Below are 22,407 nucleotides of genomic sequence, written 5' to 3'. Positions count from 1 at the left end.
ATGGTAGTTTCAGTTGGAGGTTCAGTGACTGATGGTTCTGATTGTGGGTCAACTGAAACTCGCTATGGTTCATCAACATGCATCTGAGCCTCCTTAGTGACAACATTTTCTACATTTGGCTCAACAGTTGAGTGAATAGGCACATCAGTTTGAACATCTTGTGCAGCAGAGACATGGATAAGAGCATCTGTAGCAGCTTGATTAGTTGAGAGATCAACTGATTCAGTTGAAGGCACATTTGATTGAAATTCTAGGGCGACTGACTGAATGATCTCATCGATATTAGCAAGTGTCAAGTCAGCGTCCGAGTAAAGTTGAGGATCAGCAAAAGAAGAAGATGGTGGCACATCCTGAATTGGCTCTACTGTTGTAGCAGCAGCTTGTTTTGGGGATGGCTATTTGTGCTGAGATGACGATTCATCTTCTTCATTTTCTGAAGTGCCTTCATGATTGATTAGCTCCTGATCCATTTCCCAAAACTTTATCTGCGATTGCAACAATAAGATCTGTGTCCAACTGAGTGAGCACAGCTCGATCATTATAAGCGGTTGGACTTGTGGGAATGTAGTTGTTTTGAGCTTTTCAATCAGTTGGCCCAACTTCTTGGCTCTTATTTGATCAAAGAAATAATTCTTTCTCCACAATTCCTGAAAAATGTAGCAGCTTTGACCATTTTGAGAACAGTTGCTTCCAATTTGATGAATGTATTCAGTTTAGACTTCTTTTTCAACTGTTTGGCAAATGTGTGTGTTCTGAACCTTGTCCAAGCATCATAAACTTTCAATTTGGATTCAGCAAAAGCATTGACCTGTTCCCAGATGAGGTCAATGTGAGTATAAATGGCATTTGATGGCCTGGGCTCTTCGATCAACTTGCCCTTTCCTTTCTCGTCTAAAAGAATATGTGGAATGTTCAGTCCAGAGTGAGTAGCGTCCACTCATTCCTGAATTTTGATTGCCTTGGGTCGAGCAGAAGCAAGGATTGTAGGTCGATTTACATTGATCAAAGGAGCTGAACCTCTTGCTGATTCCTTCTTTTTACCAGCAGTAGTGACAACCTTCTTGGATGGATCAGTTGGTGTAGGTAACTGATCTTTAGCTGAAACATCAGTTGGAATATATTTCGAAGGAATAGCCTGAATAGGCTGTTGAGCATCTGATTGCTTCAATCTATCAGCTGAGAAAGATTCAATCATGGCTACTGGCTTGGTTTTCTGCGTCCTTTGTTTCTTTGTAATCAACTGAAAATGTGTTTCCTCAGAATCTGATCCACTGACAATCAGTTTTCTCTTGATGGTTTTCAGTTGAGCTAAATCTCTTCCCTTCTTTACTGATTTGGGAACATCCTGCTGCGTCCCAATCTCCTTTTTGATCTTCACAAACTGATCTGGAGAGATGTCCATTTTAGTTTCTGGTGGGTGAACATTCTTGGCATTGAAAACTTTGAATTTTTATGATCTCTCTGAATCATCAGCCACCAGTCCTTTGACTTTCATCAAGTAACTCAGCTGTACTGCGAATCCTTTGGACTGCTTGGTGGATTGAATCACGTTTTTCAAGATATTGAAGATAAGGTGCTTCCAGTTCAGTCTTCGACCAGCCATGATAACAGTAATGGCTTGAAATTTCTCCAAGGTAAGTCCAGCAAATGATCCTGCCTTCGTCGATAGCCCCTTGGCTACAATATCAGCCATAAAATGAACTTTGTGCTTCAGTTCCTTCTTTGGATCGGAAACTTTGATTTTTCGTCCATCAGCAGAAATTAGAGTTTGCATCTATTCGACATCAGATGCCTTTACTTCAGCAAGGTGTGCCAGCCCATCAGAAGGCAATAAGAACATTTCTCCAAATGATTCTTCAGAAATGGTGAACAACTGACCATTGACAGTAGTGACGATGCTTCCATCAGAATTGATATTCCCATTAGAGTAGAAATCCTAAAGTTCCTTCGGGTAGATCTCCTGTGAAGATTGCCCCAAAAATGTCCTTAGCCCAGCTGATTCTAGCTTCAGAAAGACGTTCTTGACGTCGGCCTCTCCGACTGATAGAACTGATTCAAAATTGATAGCCATAGCTTTCAACATGTGAGCGGGAATTTGATTTGCCATTGGAACTGAATGATTTTATGCGAAAAAGAAAGCTTGTATTTGCTTTTGCTCCGAGAAGTTTAGGTAAGCGTAAGGAAGAAGAACTGAAATGGAGCGAGCAAAGTACTTATGTACGTGACTGTTCGAATTATTGAACACGTGTCAGTCCAGGAAATTTTGAATAAAAGACTTGTCTACGTGTGATAAAAGCGTGTTGAAAATACATGGATTATAAGAGTCCACGTTCCAACCTATCATTTGTTGAAAGATAGCATTTAATGCTTGATAGTCAGGCACATCACTAAATTTGGAATAAAAAATGGTTAATTTATTAACTTATGTGAGAATATTATTGAAATAATCAGCTGAACAATCAGTTGTAAAACTGTGTCTTTTTAGTTGAAGATTTATTAACTGGTGTCTTCTCAGTTAACCTTTTAAACCAATATCCCCCCTTAGTAAATCCATATAAAGATTACGAGAATTTAAGCAAGACGAATCAAATTAAAACTTATGCTTAGAAGGTTAATCGTCTGCCGTAATGACTTTTTCCTTTCATCTTCCTTGACCCTGGGCTATAAATAAGAATAGCTCAGTTAGTTTCAAACATATCAACAAATAACAATAAAAAGCTATAATGGCAGGTGCAGGTAGCTCGAAGACTCCAGATATGGCTGAAGCTTTAATGAACTCAGCTCTAGAGAAAAGAAAAACTGATATGGAAGATGAAGTCTTCCACAAAATCCTTCGATACTGGGAGGAGCATCAAGGAGTCCAGTTTCTCCAGGAGTGTGGAATGGCTACCACCCCCAAACTGGTGGCAAAACTGGAGAAATATCGGGAACGCTTGCACGTTGCTGATACGGTGGACATCTTCGAAGATGAATATGTCTACCAGCTAATGCTCCAGAAGGAAAGGAAGATCCTAGAGCGTATAGCTGACTCAGATATCTTCCTTAGGACTTCCACCAGAGATTTAACCCACTGGTTGAACAAGTGGAGGTCTTTTGTAGAAGAAGAATTTGTCGATGTAATCCGAGCTAATTTCTTTAAATAAATAAAACGTTTATATCGTTTATCTTTGTCTTTTATTTTCCTGCAAGAGTTAATCTCAACAGTTGATAAGTAATTCATGAACTGAACATAATAACTGACAAAAGATTAACTGACATCAGTTGAAATTCAAATGGATAAAAGGTGAAATGAATGAACAGTAAATGACAATAGAACTGATAGATGACACAAATTAATTAACAACTAATATATCAACAGTAAAGCTAAATAGGATAAATCAATTAATCCAAGTATATTGCGAAAGTGAGAAAAATTAGTCTCGGGCAATGGTTTGGTGAAGATATCAGCTGCTTGCTGTTCAGTTGACACATATTCCAGTCTGATGTCCTTCTTCAAGGCATGATCTCTGATAAAGTGATGTTTGACATCTATGTGCTTGGTCCTCAAGTGAAGAACTGGATTGTAGGTAATAGCAATCGTGCTTGTATTGTCATAGAATATGGGCGATTCTTTAGCGTCAACTCCATAATCTCTCAATTGTTGCTGAACCCAGAGCAGTTGAGCACAACAGCTTCCAGTAGCAAGGTATTCTGCTTCAGTTGTGGAAGTTGCTATGGATTTTTGCTTCTTGTTGAACCAAGAGATCAGTATGTCTCCTAGAAACTGACATGATCCACTTGTACTTTAACGATCAAGCTTACGTCCTGCATAATCTGCATCTGAATATCCAACTAAATTAAAAGCGGAGTCTTTAGAATACCATAACCCAACATTTTGTGTGCCTTTAAGATATTTTAAAATACGTTTGGCAGCTGAAAATGTGATTGCTTAGGGTTTGCCTGAAATCTAGCACACATACAGACATCAAATACAATATTAGGACGACTAGCAGTTAGGTTCAATAATGAACCTATTAAACCTCTATAAAATGTCGCCTCAACTGATATTCCCCCTTGATCAGTGTCCAGTTTCACTGATAAGCTCATGGGAGTACTTGCAGCTGAACATGATTCCATGCCAAATTTCTTTAGCAACTCCTTTGTGTATTTAGTTTGACTTATAAAAGTGCTCGTCTCCAGTGCTTCACTCGTAGTCCAAGAAAGAATGTCAGTTCACCTATCATGCTCATTTCAAATTTCTCATGCATCAACTCAGCAAATTTCTCCCATAATTTGGGGTTAGTTGACCCAAATATGATGTCATCAACATAAATTTGAACGAGTAAAATGTGATCATTCTTTGAAAATTTTAACAATGTCTTATCAACTGATCCAACAAAAAAATCGTGATCAGTTAGAAATTTTGAAAGAGTTTCATACCAAGCTCTTGAGCTTGTTTAACACCATATAAGGCTTTATTCAAATGGTAAACATGAACAGGAAAATGATGATTGATAAAACCTGGAGGTTGTTCAACATAGACTTTCTCTTGCAACTGACCATTCAAGAATGCACTCTTTTCATCCATCCGGTAGACTTTGAAGTTCTTGAATGATGCATAGGCAAGGAATATTCTGATAGCTTCCAGTCTTACAACTGGTGCATATGTTTCATCATAATCAATTCCTTCTTCTTGCCTATATCCTTGTGCTACCAGTCTCGCCTTGTTGCGCACAACTGAACTGTCTTCGTTCAGTTTATTCTTGTACACCCATTTTGTACCTATAACAGTTTTTGAAACTTGTCTTAGAACTAGGTTCCAGACATTTTTATGGGTAAACTGATTCAGCTCCTCTTGCATTGCATTTGTCTAGTTTGGATCAGAAAGAGCTTCATCAGTTTTCTTCGGTTCCAATTGCAATACAAAAGCTGAATGAATAAATAGATTGAGCATTTGATTCATTCTTCTTACCGCGTCAGATGGATTACCTATCACCAGTTCTGGAGGATGTGATTTCTTCCAACTGTGTTCGGCATTTGTTGCTTCTGTATCAGCATTTACTTCAGTAGGCAACTGAATGTTTTCAGTTTCAGTTGGAGCTGTTTCAGTTGGTAACTGAATATCATTTCTTTTCACTTCCAACTGATCTTCAGGAATTACTTCCTATTCAACTGGTTGATCTAACACCTCTGGTTCAGGTGTTTGAAGATTATCTTGATTGATATGATTCTCTTCTTCATTATCATATTCCAAACTGATATCTGTAAATCGATCAACCAGCTCAACTGGATCATTTGGCTTATCATTTAGTACAGTTTCATTAAAAACAACATGTATAGACTCTTCAACATTTAGTGTGCTCTTGTTAAAGACACCATAAGCTTTGCTAACTGACGAATATCCCAAAAATATTCCCTCTGCAGATTTAGCATCAAAGGCTTTTAAATGATTTTTGTCATTGTCAAGAATAAAACATCTGCAGCCTAATATTTTAAAGTAAGAGACCAAACTTGCCATATCTCATAAGGTGTTTTCAAATGATTTTTATTAATCATCAATCTGTTCTGAGTATAACACGCAGTATTTACTGCCTCTGCCCAAAACCTTTGGGAAATACCAGAATCAACAAGTATTGTTCTAGCAGCTTCTTTAAGGGTCCGACTCCTCTCAAGTACACCATTTTGCTGAGGAGTTCTAACTACTGATAGCTCATGCCTAATTCCAGCATTTTCTAAAAAATTTGAAAGAATTTGATTGATGAATTCAGTTCCTCGATCGGTTCTGATTCTATCAATTCCAACTGATTTCTTGTTTAATAGTCTTTTGAAAAGCTTGATCAGTTGTGCAGCAGTTTGGTCTTTGGATTTGAGAAAAATAACCCAAGTAAATCTTGAAAAATCATCTACAACCACCAAGGTGTATTTCATTCTCCCTAAGCTCGTGATTGGTATTGGAACAAATAGATCCATATGTAACAGCTCTAGCGTCGGGAAGAAGATTTACGGCCCTTGTTTTTTAAAAAAAGATTTAACTTGTTTACCAAACTGACATGCTGAGTAAATTTTATCTTTGGTAAAATCCATTTTGGGCAAACCAGTGACAAGATCGTGATTACTCAGATATGCAATAGATTTAAAGTTCAGGTGGTTTAATCTCTTATGCCACAACCAGTTTTTAGAAGATTTTGAAGCAATAAAACATACCGGTGCATAAGGTTGATCATTCCAACTGACTTTGTAAGTGTTTCCACACCTTTTACCAGTTAGTATGACCTCATCAGTTGCATCTCTGACTGAACAAGAATGTTTGTAAAACTGAACTGAGAATCCATTATCGCATAACTGACTAATTTTAATCAGATTATACTTGAAATTCTCAACTAATAAAACATCATTAATGATAAAGTTACCATGGATAAGCTTACCCTTACCCACAGTTTTACCTTTGGAATTATCTCCGAAACTGATGTTTGGTCCAGTGTACTTGATCAGTTGAGATAGCAAATTTGCATCTCCCGTCATGTGTCGTAAGCATCCACTATCCAGGTACCAGATTGATTCCTTGCTTGTACCTGTTACCTGCAATCACACACAAGATATAATTTTGGTACCCTTTTCTATTTGGGTCCAAAATTGATTAGTCCTTTAGGAATCCAGACTTGGATTAGTCTAAATGACTGTCCAGTTGCTGTATTCCAGATGGTCTTTCTCGATTTGTGTGTGCTTGGTGTATGGTGTGCAGACGAGACAACATGTGATTTAGCTTTGTTAAACTGATTGTTCAGCCGATATCTCTTCTGAACTGGCTTGTTGTTATAGTAATTGGAGTAGGCATTTGAATAATTCCTGCTGAATCTTTTTAACGACTGACTGCGTGAGTCAGTTAAAACTTTTGGGCTATAACCAATACCATATATTCTAGCCTTGTTCGTACTTTCAGTAGGCTATTCAACCAGTTTACTTGGCTCAATTTGTTCTTGTACCACAACTGATTTGACAAAGTGAATGTATTTCCCTTTATCCATTTTCAGTTTTGGTCGAGTATCATTGGAGGACATTTCATCTTTGTTACTGAACCCTAAACAAGTTTTATGAGTAACTGATTTCTGTGAGTTCTGTATATCTGTTAATGCAGCAGATGATTTGTTCCAATCCTGAATAAGCTCAGTTTGTTTTGAATTTTCAAGCATCAACTTCTGAATCATTGATTGATTCCTGCTTCATTCAGCAATGAGCTCAGAAATCTCCCCTTTTAGACTCAACACATCAACTGATTCATTAGTTTTAGTTTTATGGTCTATAATATGATTTTGCTTTGCTCTGGCCTTTTCAAAAGATAAGGCGAGCTTGTGGTACTCACTAACCATGTCATGAAGAGTTGAAATGAGTTCTTCTCTAGTGAAATCAGTTGAGCTAAAGTCAAATATCCGTTGACTGCTTGAATCCATTTCTATATCACCAGCCATTAGAAACTTCACTTCCTCTTCACCATCACTGGAACTGCATGAGGTTTCTGGCTCTGACTCTTCGTTGTCAGTTTCTGCCCATTTTGATTTACTCTCTTCAGCTAAGAGTACTTCATGCTTCTTCCTGAAAGAATTCTTATCATCCTTGGGTCTCCTCTTGTGCTCATATGTCTTCTTCTTTCTTTCAATCGAGCCTTGACTGTCCTTCTTAGGTTTGGGACATTCAGTCAGCAATGTAGTGACCGGGTTTGCCATAGTTGTAGCAAGCGTTTGATTCCTCTTTAGAATTGTTTCTCTGATAATGCTTCTGGAAGTTCCCTTGATTTTTCCTCATAAATCTTCCAATTTTTTTGATGAACAATGAAATAGCATCATTGCTCAGTTGATCAGCAACTTTCTCGACTGAACCAGTTGGTTCTGTTCTTACAGCAGCTAAGGCAGTTGTGGCTGTTGGAGTAGAGGGTTCTCCTTCTCGAGTTTGCATCTCAAACTCATAGGCCTTAAAATCAGCAAATAGGTCATGAAGCTCAACCTTGTTTAGATCCTTGGACTCCCTCATTGCCATGGTCTTAACGTCCCACTCCTTGGAAAGACCTCCGATCACTTTTAAGGCAACTTCTTTGTTGGTAGACACTTTTCCAAGTGCATTTAGTTCATTGATGATACAGCTGACTCTTTCATCATACTCATGGATCGATTCTCCAGTTCTCATCTTGAAATTGTCAAACTTTTGAACAACAATAGAAAGTTTATTCTCATTGGTTTGTTCATTTCCTTCACAAAGCTGGATCAGCTTTTCCCAAATTTCTTAAGCTGTCTTACACATTTTGATTTTGCTGAAAGTTATTTTATCCAGTGTTTTCTATAGTATGTGTTTGTGAGAACATATTTATAGGACAAAAACTAGCCGTTTTGTTACCGTTTATGACCGTTGGTGTACAAAAAAAATAAAGGTATGTATTTGTATAATTTTATGGTAATAATATGGTGTATATAATATTAGTCATATTTAAATAATTATGTATATCATATCACATTATTATAATGAAGTGTCATAAGTTATTTTGTTTAAAAATCTTATAGGCTTTTATACTTGTCGTATCCCTTAACGGGAGTGTGGGATGTCGTCTTAACATCCTCCCAGGATTTATAACAAGTTTTTGAAAAATTTATTTTTATTATTTCTAATAATAACATTATATTATATATTAAATATATACACAATAAATAAATAACAGTAAAATAAATATTATTACTTTTGTTACCTTTTTCTTCTGTTTGGAGCTTGGAAAAGTATGGAGGACTTTTAGAGCTTCGTGCTGATAACGTGTTGTGAAAAAGTAAAAATTTATGGTAAAAAGTAAAAATCTCAAACTCTCAAAATTTACCAAACTACACACTTTATAATATTTTTCTCTCTACTCAATTGTGATTTTCTTCACAAATGAGAGATCTATTTATATGAAATTTTTACAAATAATCCAAAAATAAAATACATCATTACCTACATCATCACACACTAATTTTCATTATTTACAACTCTTATTTTCAACATTCAAATATTCAACATTCAAATATTCAATACACATATTTTAAATATTAATTTTCAACAATTTCTACATATATTCAGTACAATTTTTTTTTAAAACCTCTCTCATCACCCCTTCAAGAAAATGTCAATAAATTTGGAAAACTATCTTCAGAACTTGTGGGGTACAATTTTTTGAAAATCCACAAACATTGGTCCTAAATTTTAGGATCATAGATTAATTTAGAGGGATGTCAATAAATAATCTCAACAAATTAAAAAATTATTTGGGTTGAGCTTAGCAATATTGAAATAAATTATCCTCAGTTGGGTATCAATAAGCTAGCAGTTAGATATTATGTAAAATAAAGCTCACTAACAAGATTTGAACACAATAAATGACTTGGGTATGAAATAGTTAGACTAAGAAATGAAAGTTAAAAGCAGAATAACTAAAATGTAAATTACACGGGTTTGTTTCTACTCTTATATCACTCCTTCCTCACGGAAGAATTATAAAAGACTTTGACAATTACAATGATTTGCAATTGCTCACTTCAGCAGGACTTACCACTGCCTAAATAAAACTCTTATTATCTCACAAACTTAACATGAAATGATCAGTAAGCCTTCATACAGTGAAATTACAAGTCTTTCAGAATGAAAACACTATACGCAATTCATCATTGTAAAAATCTCAATCTGTTCTTTTTATTTTTGATGTATTGAGAATAATAGAAGCTTTTGAAGATCGATAGTGCCAAAAAATTGCTCACTTCCTCTATTTATACACATCAATTCAACGGTTGTTAAAATGAAATTTGGCATCCGTTTCAAATGAAATAGCCATTGATCAAGTCGTTTTCCATGTCACTTTCCTTCCTAACAATCGTACACTGTGGGTAGTATTTGCGGAATTCTGAAATTTACAGGTAATCACAGATTGTATGGAAAACATTATCTGATAATTCAGCTGGGTCTTTGTAACGTCTGAATAACCAAACCTACGTAAACCACATGCATGAAAAATTCTTTTAATTGCTTAATTGTTTTATTTAATTGCTTTTAAATGCTTGCATGATATTTATGAAATGTTTAAAGGTATGATTGCATGATTAAAAGATTATATGACATGATTTCTTGAAATTGAAAGATTTTACCCGAATAATTTATAATAGGCATTGGAAAGGAGACCAGAGACGACCAAGACAAGAATAAATATTTTTTTCACTAAGTATTTTCAAGTCTTCCTAATATGACTAAAAATGATTTAATTTTCCTAAAAATATTAGAGTTCGAATTATTTTATGATTCAAGCTCGAATTTTCCCGGAAAGCCGGTTTTGGGCAAATAAAGAGTTTTAAAAGATAAAAAAATATTATTTTTGAGAAACTAATTTTATAAACTTTTGTGTTTTAATTAAATAAGAGTTATTGGGTCCAATTTAATTATTTGAAGTAGGCCTAATTGCCATTAAGCTTGCAAGTCCAAAACCCAAGCCCATTAGCATGTTGATTAAAATTATAAATAGGACTCCTAGGCTTTCAAAACCTCACAAATCACCTAAATCAGCCGAAAAACACCTTACACACACTCCACTAATTTTCGAGAATTAGGAAGAAGGAGAAGCTAGGTGTCTTCGTCGTCCGGTCGTCCAACGTCGCACCCTCGCCAATGATCGTCTATTCGAGAGTTATAAACACAAAGGCACGTGATTCTAAACTCTTTTAAATATAATACAAATCATAATATGTGTGTTTTAGTTGATTATGCATGAAAAATATCGGTGTTCGATTATTTTACGGTAGGATACATATTTTTCAAAGTTTTAATGATTTTACGATTGTTATGAAAAACATTTCGAACCCAACAGACACGCTGCCAACTAGAGATGATTTTAGATTATAACCTAAACAAATTGGAAAGAAAACACACGCGGGAACTGAAGGGAAACAACCAACCAATATCTATCAAAGAAGGTTGCACGTGGTGTGTCTTGTGGGGGTTCAAGGGCTCGATAGTTTGCATGGTCATTGGGGCAAATCCAGGGCTGGCTCAGAGGCAGGGTTGGCCTCGGTCTAGGGTTGGGTTGAGTCCTAGGAGGGCAAGGGCTCGAGCCTTTGGCTGGGGAAGAGTTCACATGAAGAGGTACTCTCCCCCACGCATGCTTGTGCAGCAGTAGCCATGGGTGCTCACTACTAGGGCTTGGGAGTGCTAGATAGGTCCAGCAGGGTCAAGGGAGGTTGGTCAGGGTTTGTACCAAGGGCTAGGAAGGGTGGCTCGACGTGGGCTCGAGCAAAACGAGGATGAAGCAACACGCATGTCCTGGTTGGGATCGCGTAGCTTGTGCAGATTTCAGTGGTTCTCTGCTTGGGTTTAAGGGTCTAGGATGGGCTTGTTTGGGTCTGGGCGTGGTCCAAGGTCGGTTAGGGTCAGTGGGCTCGGTGGTGGCTTGATTGAAAGTGTCCTAGGTTGGCTAGGAGTCTAGTAGCGTGAGTAGCAGAAAGTGCAGTTTCGGGTCCTTGTTCCAGGAGGTTTGTTCGTGGGTTAGGGTCAGGTTATATTGGTAAGGGTCAATCAGCAGGGTGCCTAGATGGGTTGGCTCAGGTTTGGCTCGAGGTGGCTCGACCATGGCTCGAGTAAATTTGGAGATGACTCTGGTTGTTCATATAAGGGTCATTATTTTCAATTTAATAAGAAAATTGGAACCATGGGTCCACGGGTGTGGTTCATGGCTCACAAGGGTAGTTTAGGAAATAAAAAGGTTATGTTTACAAAATTGGGATCAAAATAATGATTTTTGATTTTATCCGGGATTTAATCGCCTCTCGAATAATTAATTAAAAAATTAATCGAAAAGCCCCGAATTAAGCTGAATAAAATTATAAAAAATTATATTTAAGAATAATTAATTTGGGATAAGCCCATGTCATTAAAAATAAGAAAAAAAATAAAATCAAGAACTTTTGCATCTAGGGGCAAAACAATAATTTTACACTTGAGAAAATACTTAAAAGCTAGGCAACGTCTCGAATTATCATAACGCTTGTTAAATGATATTTTATGATTTAAAATGATGATTTTTATGAAAAATATGATATTTTATGATTTATGTTAAAGCTGTGCAATTTATACTGTTTAAAATGCTATTTTTGGAAAGCTATGATATGTTATGATTTTAAAAGAAAAGGAAAAATATTTTGAGAGATGTGAATTGACTGTGACAAAAGATATGATATATGATTTTGTGGGGATATCGTGAGAGCCAAGGCCCCAGGGGGACCTCGTTTACAGGACAAGGACCAGAGGTCCTTGACCCCGATGATCGTATTTCCAATGTGGAGCCAAGTGCCCACACCCATGGACCATGTGAAGCTGAAGACTGATCAATCGACCAAGGGATAAATGCTATTCATTTTCAAGGATCAAACTTCACCCAAAATGATAAAGGATTGAATGGTTTACGATTAAAATTATTTATGATATATGATTTATGCTTATAAGTTTTTAAAATGGTTTATTTATGCTTAAATTATTTTTAAATGATTTCAAATAGTTGATTTATGTTCAAAAGATTATTTTAAATAAAATTATGATTTTTATACATGTGATTATATATGATTTATTTGCTACTCATGTTTAGAACGCGCTGAGTCATTAGACTCACTAGGTCTGTATGATGCAGGATTTGATGATTTTATGGGAAGCGCTGACGGTTGAGTGGATCGAGTGCAGCAGTACACTCCTGAGGACCTTTATGTTTCTGCACTAGATTGTTAGATATAAGATTTAAAAGATTTATGTTTTATGCCTTAATTTTATGTTAGTTGATCTTTTTAAAGATCGACGTAGGATTTTTGGTTAATCGATAATTTATGAATATTTTGATACACTTGATATTTAAATGTTAAATTATTATGATTTGTTAAAATGTTAAGTTATTTTAATTAGTATCTTCGAGTTTATGATTTTTTTAAAAAATAAAAAATCGAGGTCATTTCAGTCTTGATCCTTAATAAACTGATACTTTTCAAGGTATGTCTTCTGACGAGCCTTACTAATTTAGCTTGAGTAAAGGTTGCTCTTGCTCAATTGATTTCAACCATCAGTTTTTTAGTAAAATTGAGTTGGATTAGACTGTTATTATTCATCTAAAATGTAATTGATTTAACAGTAAATTTATAGATTCCATTTGTGTCAAGTTTTCTATATATGTTCATTATATTTATATTATGAAAATTACGCCTGAAATTCATGTGTGTGTGTATATAAAATATTAACTTTTTTGTGTGGTCCTTATCTTAGACCAGCCCACTGTATTGTTGATACTTAGTGATGCGAATCTTCGATCACTAAAAGCAAACGCGCTCAAAAATAGAGTCACGCCCCGATATGATGAAACAATGAAACAGTTGTGTTGTCCCGATCTTCAAGTAAGGTTGTAATATTCACCTCTAAATTACGAAGAATTTAGCAACAAATATTAACGAGGAAAAATAATTGAAATTCAAACGAACCTTCAAAGAACTCGGATTGTCAGAACAATCGATGAACGCCACAAAGTGTTAAACTTTGATAAGTTTGATTTGAGAAACACACAAAGGTGTATACAAAGCGAAGCTTTTGAGAGAAAACTCAATCAATATCATAAAACTCAATAATCTAATTCTATTATTTGTTTATATATTGTTTACAAATAAAAAAGATTCTCAAGATCTAGTTACTGATCGAGCAAAACTTGCACAGTAAAATCCCCAATAAAAATATGATTTTGTATGCTCAAAATAAATCGCAAGTGCACGATGTCAAGTTATAATATAGTGTACGTGAGTACAAGTATTGTTCCACTGAAGACTGTGTTTCACAATTATTATTTTAGTTATTAAAACTTTAGCGACGAAATTTGATTGTTTGTTTTATGACTAATAAAAGTCAAGAAAATTTAAATAAACAAGCTCAAAAATTAAATGATGAAATATGAATGCTAAATCAATGGATTAAATTACAAATGATAAAAGAATTTGTTGGGAATTCTGGTTCACCTACCCCTTATTAATTAATTAATTCGTTCGATTGTGTTCTACGCTTCCGAAATGATTTCCTATTCAATTGAACACACTCTCTCGAGCTATGCCATACTAATTCACTCAATGAAGTAATTAAATGTCTTTAATTATTTATCAAGAATGAACCGCATTTCGATTGATGAAATCCCCTAGTTTTCGACCCTAAGGACTATGACTATCGACACGTATCCAATTTCATATGTCTATGCAAATTGTAGATCCGCAGATTATACTACTCGATCCTATCACTAGTTATTCTCTCGAACTCACTCGTGATATAAAATTGTCGTAAAAGTTAGCTACGCTCAACGACACAATGAAAATCGTAGAATAATCAAGAATAAATCACAAACCGAAATATAAATTAACCAACTGAAAGTTTGGGGTAGGATCCCCTTTAATCCCAACAAATATTAAAGTTAGCTACTAGAATTCATAATGAAAATAAGCAAAACAATATTTAAACAACGGAAAATAAACTAGAAATACGAGACGTGACGAAATCTGCGAAGAACGATGCCCGGAAAACTTCAAATCTTCACTCCAAGCGCAAAGTTCTCTCCAAAGCTCCTTGACGGCTGTCGAATTATGTCTGAATAGGTCTCCAATTCGTCCCCCTCGCCTACCATATCAGTCTTGTTCAGAAATTAAGGAAAGAATCGGCTGAAAAAAAATCTTGCCAAAAATAAGTGGCGCTCGGGCGGTAGAAAAGTACCGCTCGAGCGCCAACTTTCTGTAAGTTCCCTTGGCTGATGCGGCATTCGCGCTCGGGCGGTAGAAAAGCACCGCCCGAGCGCCAAGATTCTGTAAGGCTGACTCCGGAGGCATTTTCTCGCGCTCGGGCGGTAGAAAAGCACCGCCCGAGCGCCAACTTTCTGTCTTGGCCCTTAATTTATTCACTTCTCGCGCCCGGGCGGTAGAAATGTACCGCTCGGGCGCCGCTTGTTCTGTCCAAATTCTTGAGCCTTCCACCTTTCACTTTGATTTTCGTTCTCCGACCATTTTTCCTGCAAATTCATCATATACAAGTGAGACATGATAAAATGCAAATGATTACTCTAAAATGAGCATAATGTGAATGAAATTCATGCATGCACAATGCAAACACAAATAAATCAATGCAATAAAACACGTAAAAACGACACATATCAACCCCCTCATACTAACCTTTCGCTCGCCCTCGAGCAAAATAGGTTAAAGCACGAGATTTTAAACAAACACAACGAACACAACACACTCAAACAAGAAATAACCAACACAAGTAAATGTCAATGGTGAGTTAACAACTTTTATGTCATGCCTCAGTGAACTTTTCCACATATAGATCATAATCAAGTCAAATCGCAAACGAATACTCATTCTCATCTATACATAACTCTTGACACTCATTTGAACGTGTGTGTGTGTCATGATGGGTCTAGTCATTCGTATTTCAAATAGATCAATTATCAAATCATGCGAGTCACTCAATTAACACTTCAATACAAGTCTCACTAGCATGCACCCCCGTGTCCATTTATCACTAGCAATAAATTGAACTTTATTCAACTTTTAAGTGCAGATAAGGGTGTCGAAAAGAAGGAAAATAAGCTCAAGTGGCTAAAAGTTGGGAGTACACCAATCATTTTCATTGTGCAATCGTCAAGACTTTTCGTCTGACTTTCCTCGTCTCCTTACATCTCGAACTTTTTAGCCTAGGAATAGAATTTCATTCCTTTTATTTCGGCTCCCCCTCACCTTACAACTCCTTCTTTCTTCTCTTTTTCTCTTTTTTTTTTTTTTTTTTAAGTGCACAATTTTCACACATGTACTCCCTAGGCTAAGAATATATACTTTGGATTACAGCTGGTTAGGAGTATGACAATTTAATTCAGTGCATTGGAAAGGAGGTAAATGTAAAGTTCAAGGCAAATCAAATTTTCTCTTTCAAGGTCCCAATTAGTGACTTATTTTCACGGGTTTACATGCTAAATCAACTCATAAATGGTGCCTTTCAAGTGAACCACACAAAACTTTCAAATTTCGCCATTATTCATACAAAATTCTAGTCCCCACACATGTGTGCTCAAAAAGTTCAAACTGTGTGCCCAAAATTCATGTTTTAACAATCAAGAGTACCGTTCATGAAATGACCCAATCAATACTTTTGTATACTATCAATCCAACCGCATCATTGGCGCATAAATTATGTCTTCTCACCATAAACGACACTAGACAAAATAAACGCAACGAATAACTAAACAAACATAACAATCTACCCCCCTCATACTAGAGTTGTGCAATGCCCTCATTGCACAAAACGAAACAGACACTAAAAATGCAAACACAAATGCAGACTGAAAACATGAAAGCTAATAAACATGCTAGATAGACAATGAAAAGAAAGAAAAACAGAAAAGCGGTAAAGGAAAATAAAGTGCGAAGGAGGGGAAACAGTAAACTCCCCTGATCAAGTGTCATCCTCATCCTGCTCCGGCGGTGGCACTCCTGCGGCCTCCCCATGCTGAGAGTAATCGTACTGGAACCGGAACGGGGGAGGGGGTAGCGGAGACGGTGGGATGGTCGATGGGTCAACGCCCCCTTGCACAAGCAGTGAGCGCATCATGGAGTCAATGTGAGACAGATGGTCGGTGACATACGAGTTGAATTGACCCTGATGCGTTTGGAAGGCGAGATTCTCAGCCATCATATCGGTGTGAGTTCTCCGGCGGGGTGGTGGTGGGAGGTGGCGTGGGATGTTGGTGCTAGATCCACCGGCGTTCTCCTCCCGAGAGGGAAATTCACTGATTCGCTTAGCTCGTTTCCGCTGGAGGTCTTCGACACAAATAGGCTTCATGGGTTGCAACCACTCCTCATCATCGCGAAACACGACTCCCGCTCTAGCGCACAACTCGGAGATAATGGTGGGGAAGAACAGGCCCACATGACTGTTGTGGGCACTCAGTGTGATTTGTGAATTGATGAGTGTGCCCACGTTGATGGCGTATCCCTCGGTCAACGCATAAAGCAGCACCGCCCGCTCTTTCTGGACCTCGCTCTTATGCGAGACCGGCATCAGTCTCCGAGCCACAAATAAATACCACAGGGACAACTTCGGCTTTCAAATACTTCTCGTCAAAACAACTCGGCGAGCCGCCCAATGGTTTCCATATTGCGCCCGGATGGCACAATGTGGCGAGAATCGTATCATAATTCGGGTTAGCAACCAATGTCTGGAAGTGGGAGTCGTCAACCTCCGCCGTCCCTAACAGTGCGTTGATCGTCATCGAGTCATATGGTACATGCTTACCTCTCACAAACACCAAACCATTTCGCCCCTCCGCTGCGTTGGCGTAAAATTCGCGAACCACAGACACTACCGCTGCCTTAGGTTGCTCACCGTATTGTTCCCAACCACGCCTTTGCAAATCAACAATAATATCCAAGTATCTGTCCTCTAACTGTCGCCGGACTCCCCTCTCGGCTATTGGGTTGCGATGAATTTTCGCATGCTCGTATCGAGCCCTAGCCTCTATACTAACAAAACGATGTCTATCAAACGCGGGAGACGACGAAGAAGAGCCGGGGTTACCTTTTTGTTTCTTTTGAGCCATAGGAGTGGATGAGAGAGATGGTGGGTGAATCGGAGAAGAAGACCGGAGTGATGACGTCTCTTGATTCCAAAAATGGAGTGTGCCACCGGTGTTTGAGCCTTGATGGGTGGGGAGATTTCCTACAAAAAAATTGAGAAGAGAGTGGGAGAGGGTTAGGGATTTGGGGAGAAAAATTTGGGAATTTTTCGTGCCGAATGAAAGATGGGAAAGAGGATTCGCGCATATAATGCAGTCGCGCTCGGGCGGTAGAAACCTGCCGCTCGAGCGCGAACCTCTCTGTTGGTTTTTTCCAGAGGTAGGCATGCGCGCTCGGGCGGTAGAAAACTACCGCTCGAGCGCGACCCTCACTGTTTTTCTCTAAATTTTTTTTTTTTTATATAAAACAACAGTAAAACAAAATATGCTGACGTGAAAGAAAAAGAAAACTAAATTAAATGCAACAGAAGGGAAAGGAAAGTAAGTTCTCAATTTATCGTCGAGAGCTAGACGTCGGTCTGTCTAGTTCGGCATGTCTTGGAACCGGGTGATTCCAAGTTGTGGATCAATTGTGCCACCCATGTAGTGCTTCAGTCGCTGGGCATTGACCGTAAATGCCCCATCCTTCCCATCTTTCAATTCTACAGCTCCCGATGGATAAACTTTCGAGATCACGAATGGACCGGACCATCGTGACTTCAATTTCCCGGGAAATAGTCGCAACCGGGAGTTGTAGAGTAGGACACTTTCGCCTTCTTTGAATTCTCTCTCGATGATCCTCTTATCATGAGCCTTCTTGGTTTTCTCTTTGTATGACAATGCAAGATCATAGGCCCGATTTCGGAACTCCTCCAATTGATCTAGTTGAAGCAACCGTCGTTCACCTGCATCAGTAAAGTTAAAGTTTAGTGCTTTGGTTGCCCAATATGCGCGATGCTCTAACTCTACAGGTAAGTGACATGCTTTACCAAACAATAATCTGTACGGTGTCGTGCCTATTGGTGTTTTGAAAGCAGTCCTATATGCCCAAAGAGCATCATCTAATCTCACCGACCAATCCTTCCTACTGACACCTACCACCTTCTCCAAAATTCGCTTTATCTCTCGGTTAGACACCTCAACTTGCCCACTCGTCTGGGGGTGATAAGGGGTAGAGATCTTATGTGTGACACCATATTTGCTTAAAAGTTTTTCAAAGAGTTTGTTGCAAAAATGAGTGCCACCATCACTAATGATTGCTCGTGGTGTTCCAAAGCGGTTAAAAATGTTTTTCTTCAAGAATTTTAGAACCACTTGAGCATCATTAGTGGCGTATGCTTCCGCCTCTACCCACTTAGACACATAATCCACCGCCACCAAAATGTATTTTTTCGTGAAAGAACTGGGAAACGGTCCCATGAAATCTATTCCCCACACATCAAAAACCTCACACTCAATGATATTATTTAAAGGCATTTCGTGACGGTTAGAGATGTTACCTGTCCGTTGGCATTTATCACATGCTAGCACATAAGAACGAGCAACTTTAAAGAGGGTTGGCCAATAAAAGCCACATTCGAGTACCTTAGATGCCGTCCTCGTTGGTCCAAAGTGACCACCTACCTCACGGTCATGGCAATGAGTAAGAATCGATCCCATCTCTTCCTCCGCCACACATCTCCGAATCATAGAATCTGCACAAATCTTAAACAAGAAAGGTTCTTCCCAAAAATAATATTTCACGTCCGAAAAGAATTTCTTTCTTTGGTGAAATGTAAGATTTGGGGGAGGTGAGCCTGTAACAAGAAAATTCGCAAGATTTGCATACCATGGACAATTTTTTACCTCAAACAACTGCTCATCCGGGAACCAATCATTGATAGCATGCTCAACAGAATCATTACAAATACATTCTAATCTAGACAAATGATCTGCTACCACATTCTCAACACCCTTCTTGTCCTTGATCTCTAAATCAAACTCTTGCAACAATAATATCCACCGAAGTAAGCGTGGCTTTGCATCTTTTTTAGCAAGTAAATATTTGAGGACCGAATGATCAGTGAAAACAATTATTTTGGACAAAACAAGGTATGAATGAAATTTGTCAAGTGCAAACACTACGGCTAGTAATTCCTTCTCAGTTGTTGCATAATTTAATTGAGCCTCATCTAAGGTCTTACTTGCATAGTAGATTGTATGAAATACCTTGTTTTGTCGCTGGCCAAGCACGGCCCCCACTGCAGTGTCGCTGGCGTTGCACATTATCTCGAAAGGTAGATCCCAATCCGGTGCCACCAAGACAGGAGCCGTCACCAAGCGCTCCTTCATATTCTCATATGCCTGTAAACAGTCAGAAGTGAAATCAAATGGCACATCTTTCATAAGTAAAGAAGAGAGAGGTTTTGCAATTTTTGAAAAATCTTTTATGAAACGCCGATAAAAACCGGCGTGGCCTAGAAAACTTCTAACTCCCTTTATTGACGCCGGAGGTGGTAACTTCTTGATGACTTCCACTTTCGCCTTGTCCACCTCTATCCCGTGCTCCGAAATCTTGTGCCCTAGGACAATGCCCTCTTGTACCATGAAATGACACTTTTCCCAATTGAGCACCAAGTTGGTTTCCTCGCATCTCATCAACACCACCTGCAAGTTCTGCAAACAGTCATCAAAAGACGGTCCGAAAATAGAGAAGTCATCCATAAATATTTCAAGAAAAGTTTCTATCATATCATGGAATATAGCGGTCATGCAACGTTGAAAGGTGGCGGGTGCATTACACAAACCAAAGGGCATTCTTCTAAAAGCAAAAGTGCCATAAGGACAAGTGAAAGTGGTTTTCTCTTGGTCCTCGGGCGCAATCATGATTTGGTTATACCCAGAATACCCATCTAGAAAACAATAAAACTCATGACCCGCTAACCTCTCAAGCATTTGATCAATAAAAGGGAGGGGAAAGTGGTCTATTCGGGTGGCATCATTCAATTTCCTATAGTCAATGCATACACGCCATCCCGTGACACTCCTGGTGGGTATTAGTTCATTCTTATCATTTGTAATCACAGTAATACCACCCTTCTTTGGCACACATTGAACAGGACTTACCCATGCACTATCAGATATAGGATAGATAATACCTGCATCGAGAAGCTTAATCGTCTCAGCTTTCACTACCTCTTGCATCTTAGGATTCAATCTTCGCTGAGGTTGCACAAGATGTGAGTACTTGTCTTCCATCAATATCTTGTGCATGCAGACTGAGGGATTGATCCCTTTGATATCCGCCACCTTCCATGCAAATGCGCCGTTGTGCGCTTTTAGAACCTCCACTAGTTTGGCTTCCATCACATCTGTCAAAGCGGCAGAAATAATGACAGGTAATGTGGTATTCTCACCTAAGTAAACGTACTTGAGGTGTGGAGGCAACGACTTTAGCTCAAGTGTGGGTGGCTCCTCGATGCTTGACCTTTGAGGGGTCAAATCTCTTCGTTCTCCTAGATCCTCCAGTCGCATCCTCATCGGCTTTCTCCATGGAAGGTTGGCATTCAAGTGTGCCACGATTTCAGCTTTCTCTTCATCCAATTCCTCTTCTCCCAATTCAGTGGTAATAGTGGCCTCCACCGGGTCCCTAAAAGTATCCTGCACATAATGAGACACAAGAGAGTCCAAAGCATCAATTCTAAAACAACTATCAGAATGCAGTGTGTGCTTAAGTGCATGAAAAACATCGAAAGTAATCTCATCCTCGCCCACTCTCAGTTTCAACTTCCCATCTTGCACATCAATCAGTGCCTTGCCAGTTGCAAGGAACGGTCTACCCAAAATCAGAGGCATCTCCGCATCCTCCTCCATATCAAGCACCACGAAGTCCGCAGGGAAAATGAATTTGTCCACTTTCACTAGCACATCCTCAATCACTCCGCGGGGGTACTTGACAGACCTGTCAGCCAGTTGTAAAGACATCCTCGTCGGCTTAGGCTCTCCTAATCCGAGTTTCCTGAAAACAGATAAGGGCATCAGATTAATACTTGCACCAAGATCACACAACGCTTTACGAAAAACAACATCACCAATCATGCAAGGGATAGAAAAACTCCCTGGGTCTTTTAGTTTCGGTGGGATTTTGTTTTGCACCAAAGCAGAGCAACTCTCAGTCAAGTTCACTGTCATGTGATCCTCCAATTTTCGCTTGTTAGCTAAGATGTCCTTCAAGAATTTGGCATAATTAGGCATTTGCATTAAAGCATCGGCAAAGGGAATATTGATATGCAATTTTTTAAACACCTCAAGAAATTTACCGAATTGTGCATCTAGTTTTGCCTTTTTCAATGCTGCAGGGAAAGGCGGGGGGATAACAATCTTAGGATGTGCCGTGGGTGCTGGTGTAGAGTTAGATGACTTACCTTTTGACGCCTCAGCATGCTCATCCGATACTTGGCTTTTCTCTTTCTCTCTAGGCTCCAAAATCTTTCCACTCTTCAACTCAATGGCCTTCACTTGCTCTTTTGGATTAGTTTCGGTGTTGCTTGGCAAGGTGCCCGGCTCTCGATTTGCTATCATCTTGGCCAATTGCCCAATCTGAGTTTCGAGCCCCTTAATCGACGCATCTTGATTTTGAAGTCTAGTTTCAGTGGATGAAATAAACTTAGACATCATTTGCTCCAAGTTGGACTTTTCTTCTCTAGGAGGATCGGATCTGTACATTGGTTGTTTGCCATATTGTTGTCCTCCTTGCGGTCTAGTTTGACTGTTTTGACCGCCCCATGAGAAGTTAGGATGTTGCCTCCACCCAGGATTGTATGTGTTCGAATAAGGGTCAT

Source organism: Primulina eburnea, chromosome 3, assembly GCF_022965805.1.
Source record: "Primulina eburnea isolate SZY01 chromosome 3, ASM2296580v1, whole genome shotgun sequence".
Taxonomy (NCBI): Eukaryota; Viridiplantae; Streptophyta; class Magnoliopsida; order Lamiales; family Gesneriaceae; genus Primulina; species Primulina eburnea.
Note: the sequence above shows the minus strand (reverse complement) of the source record.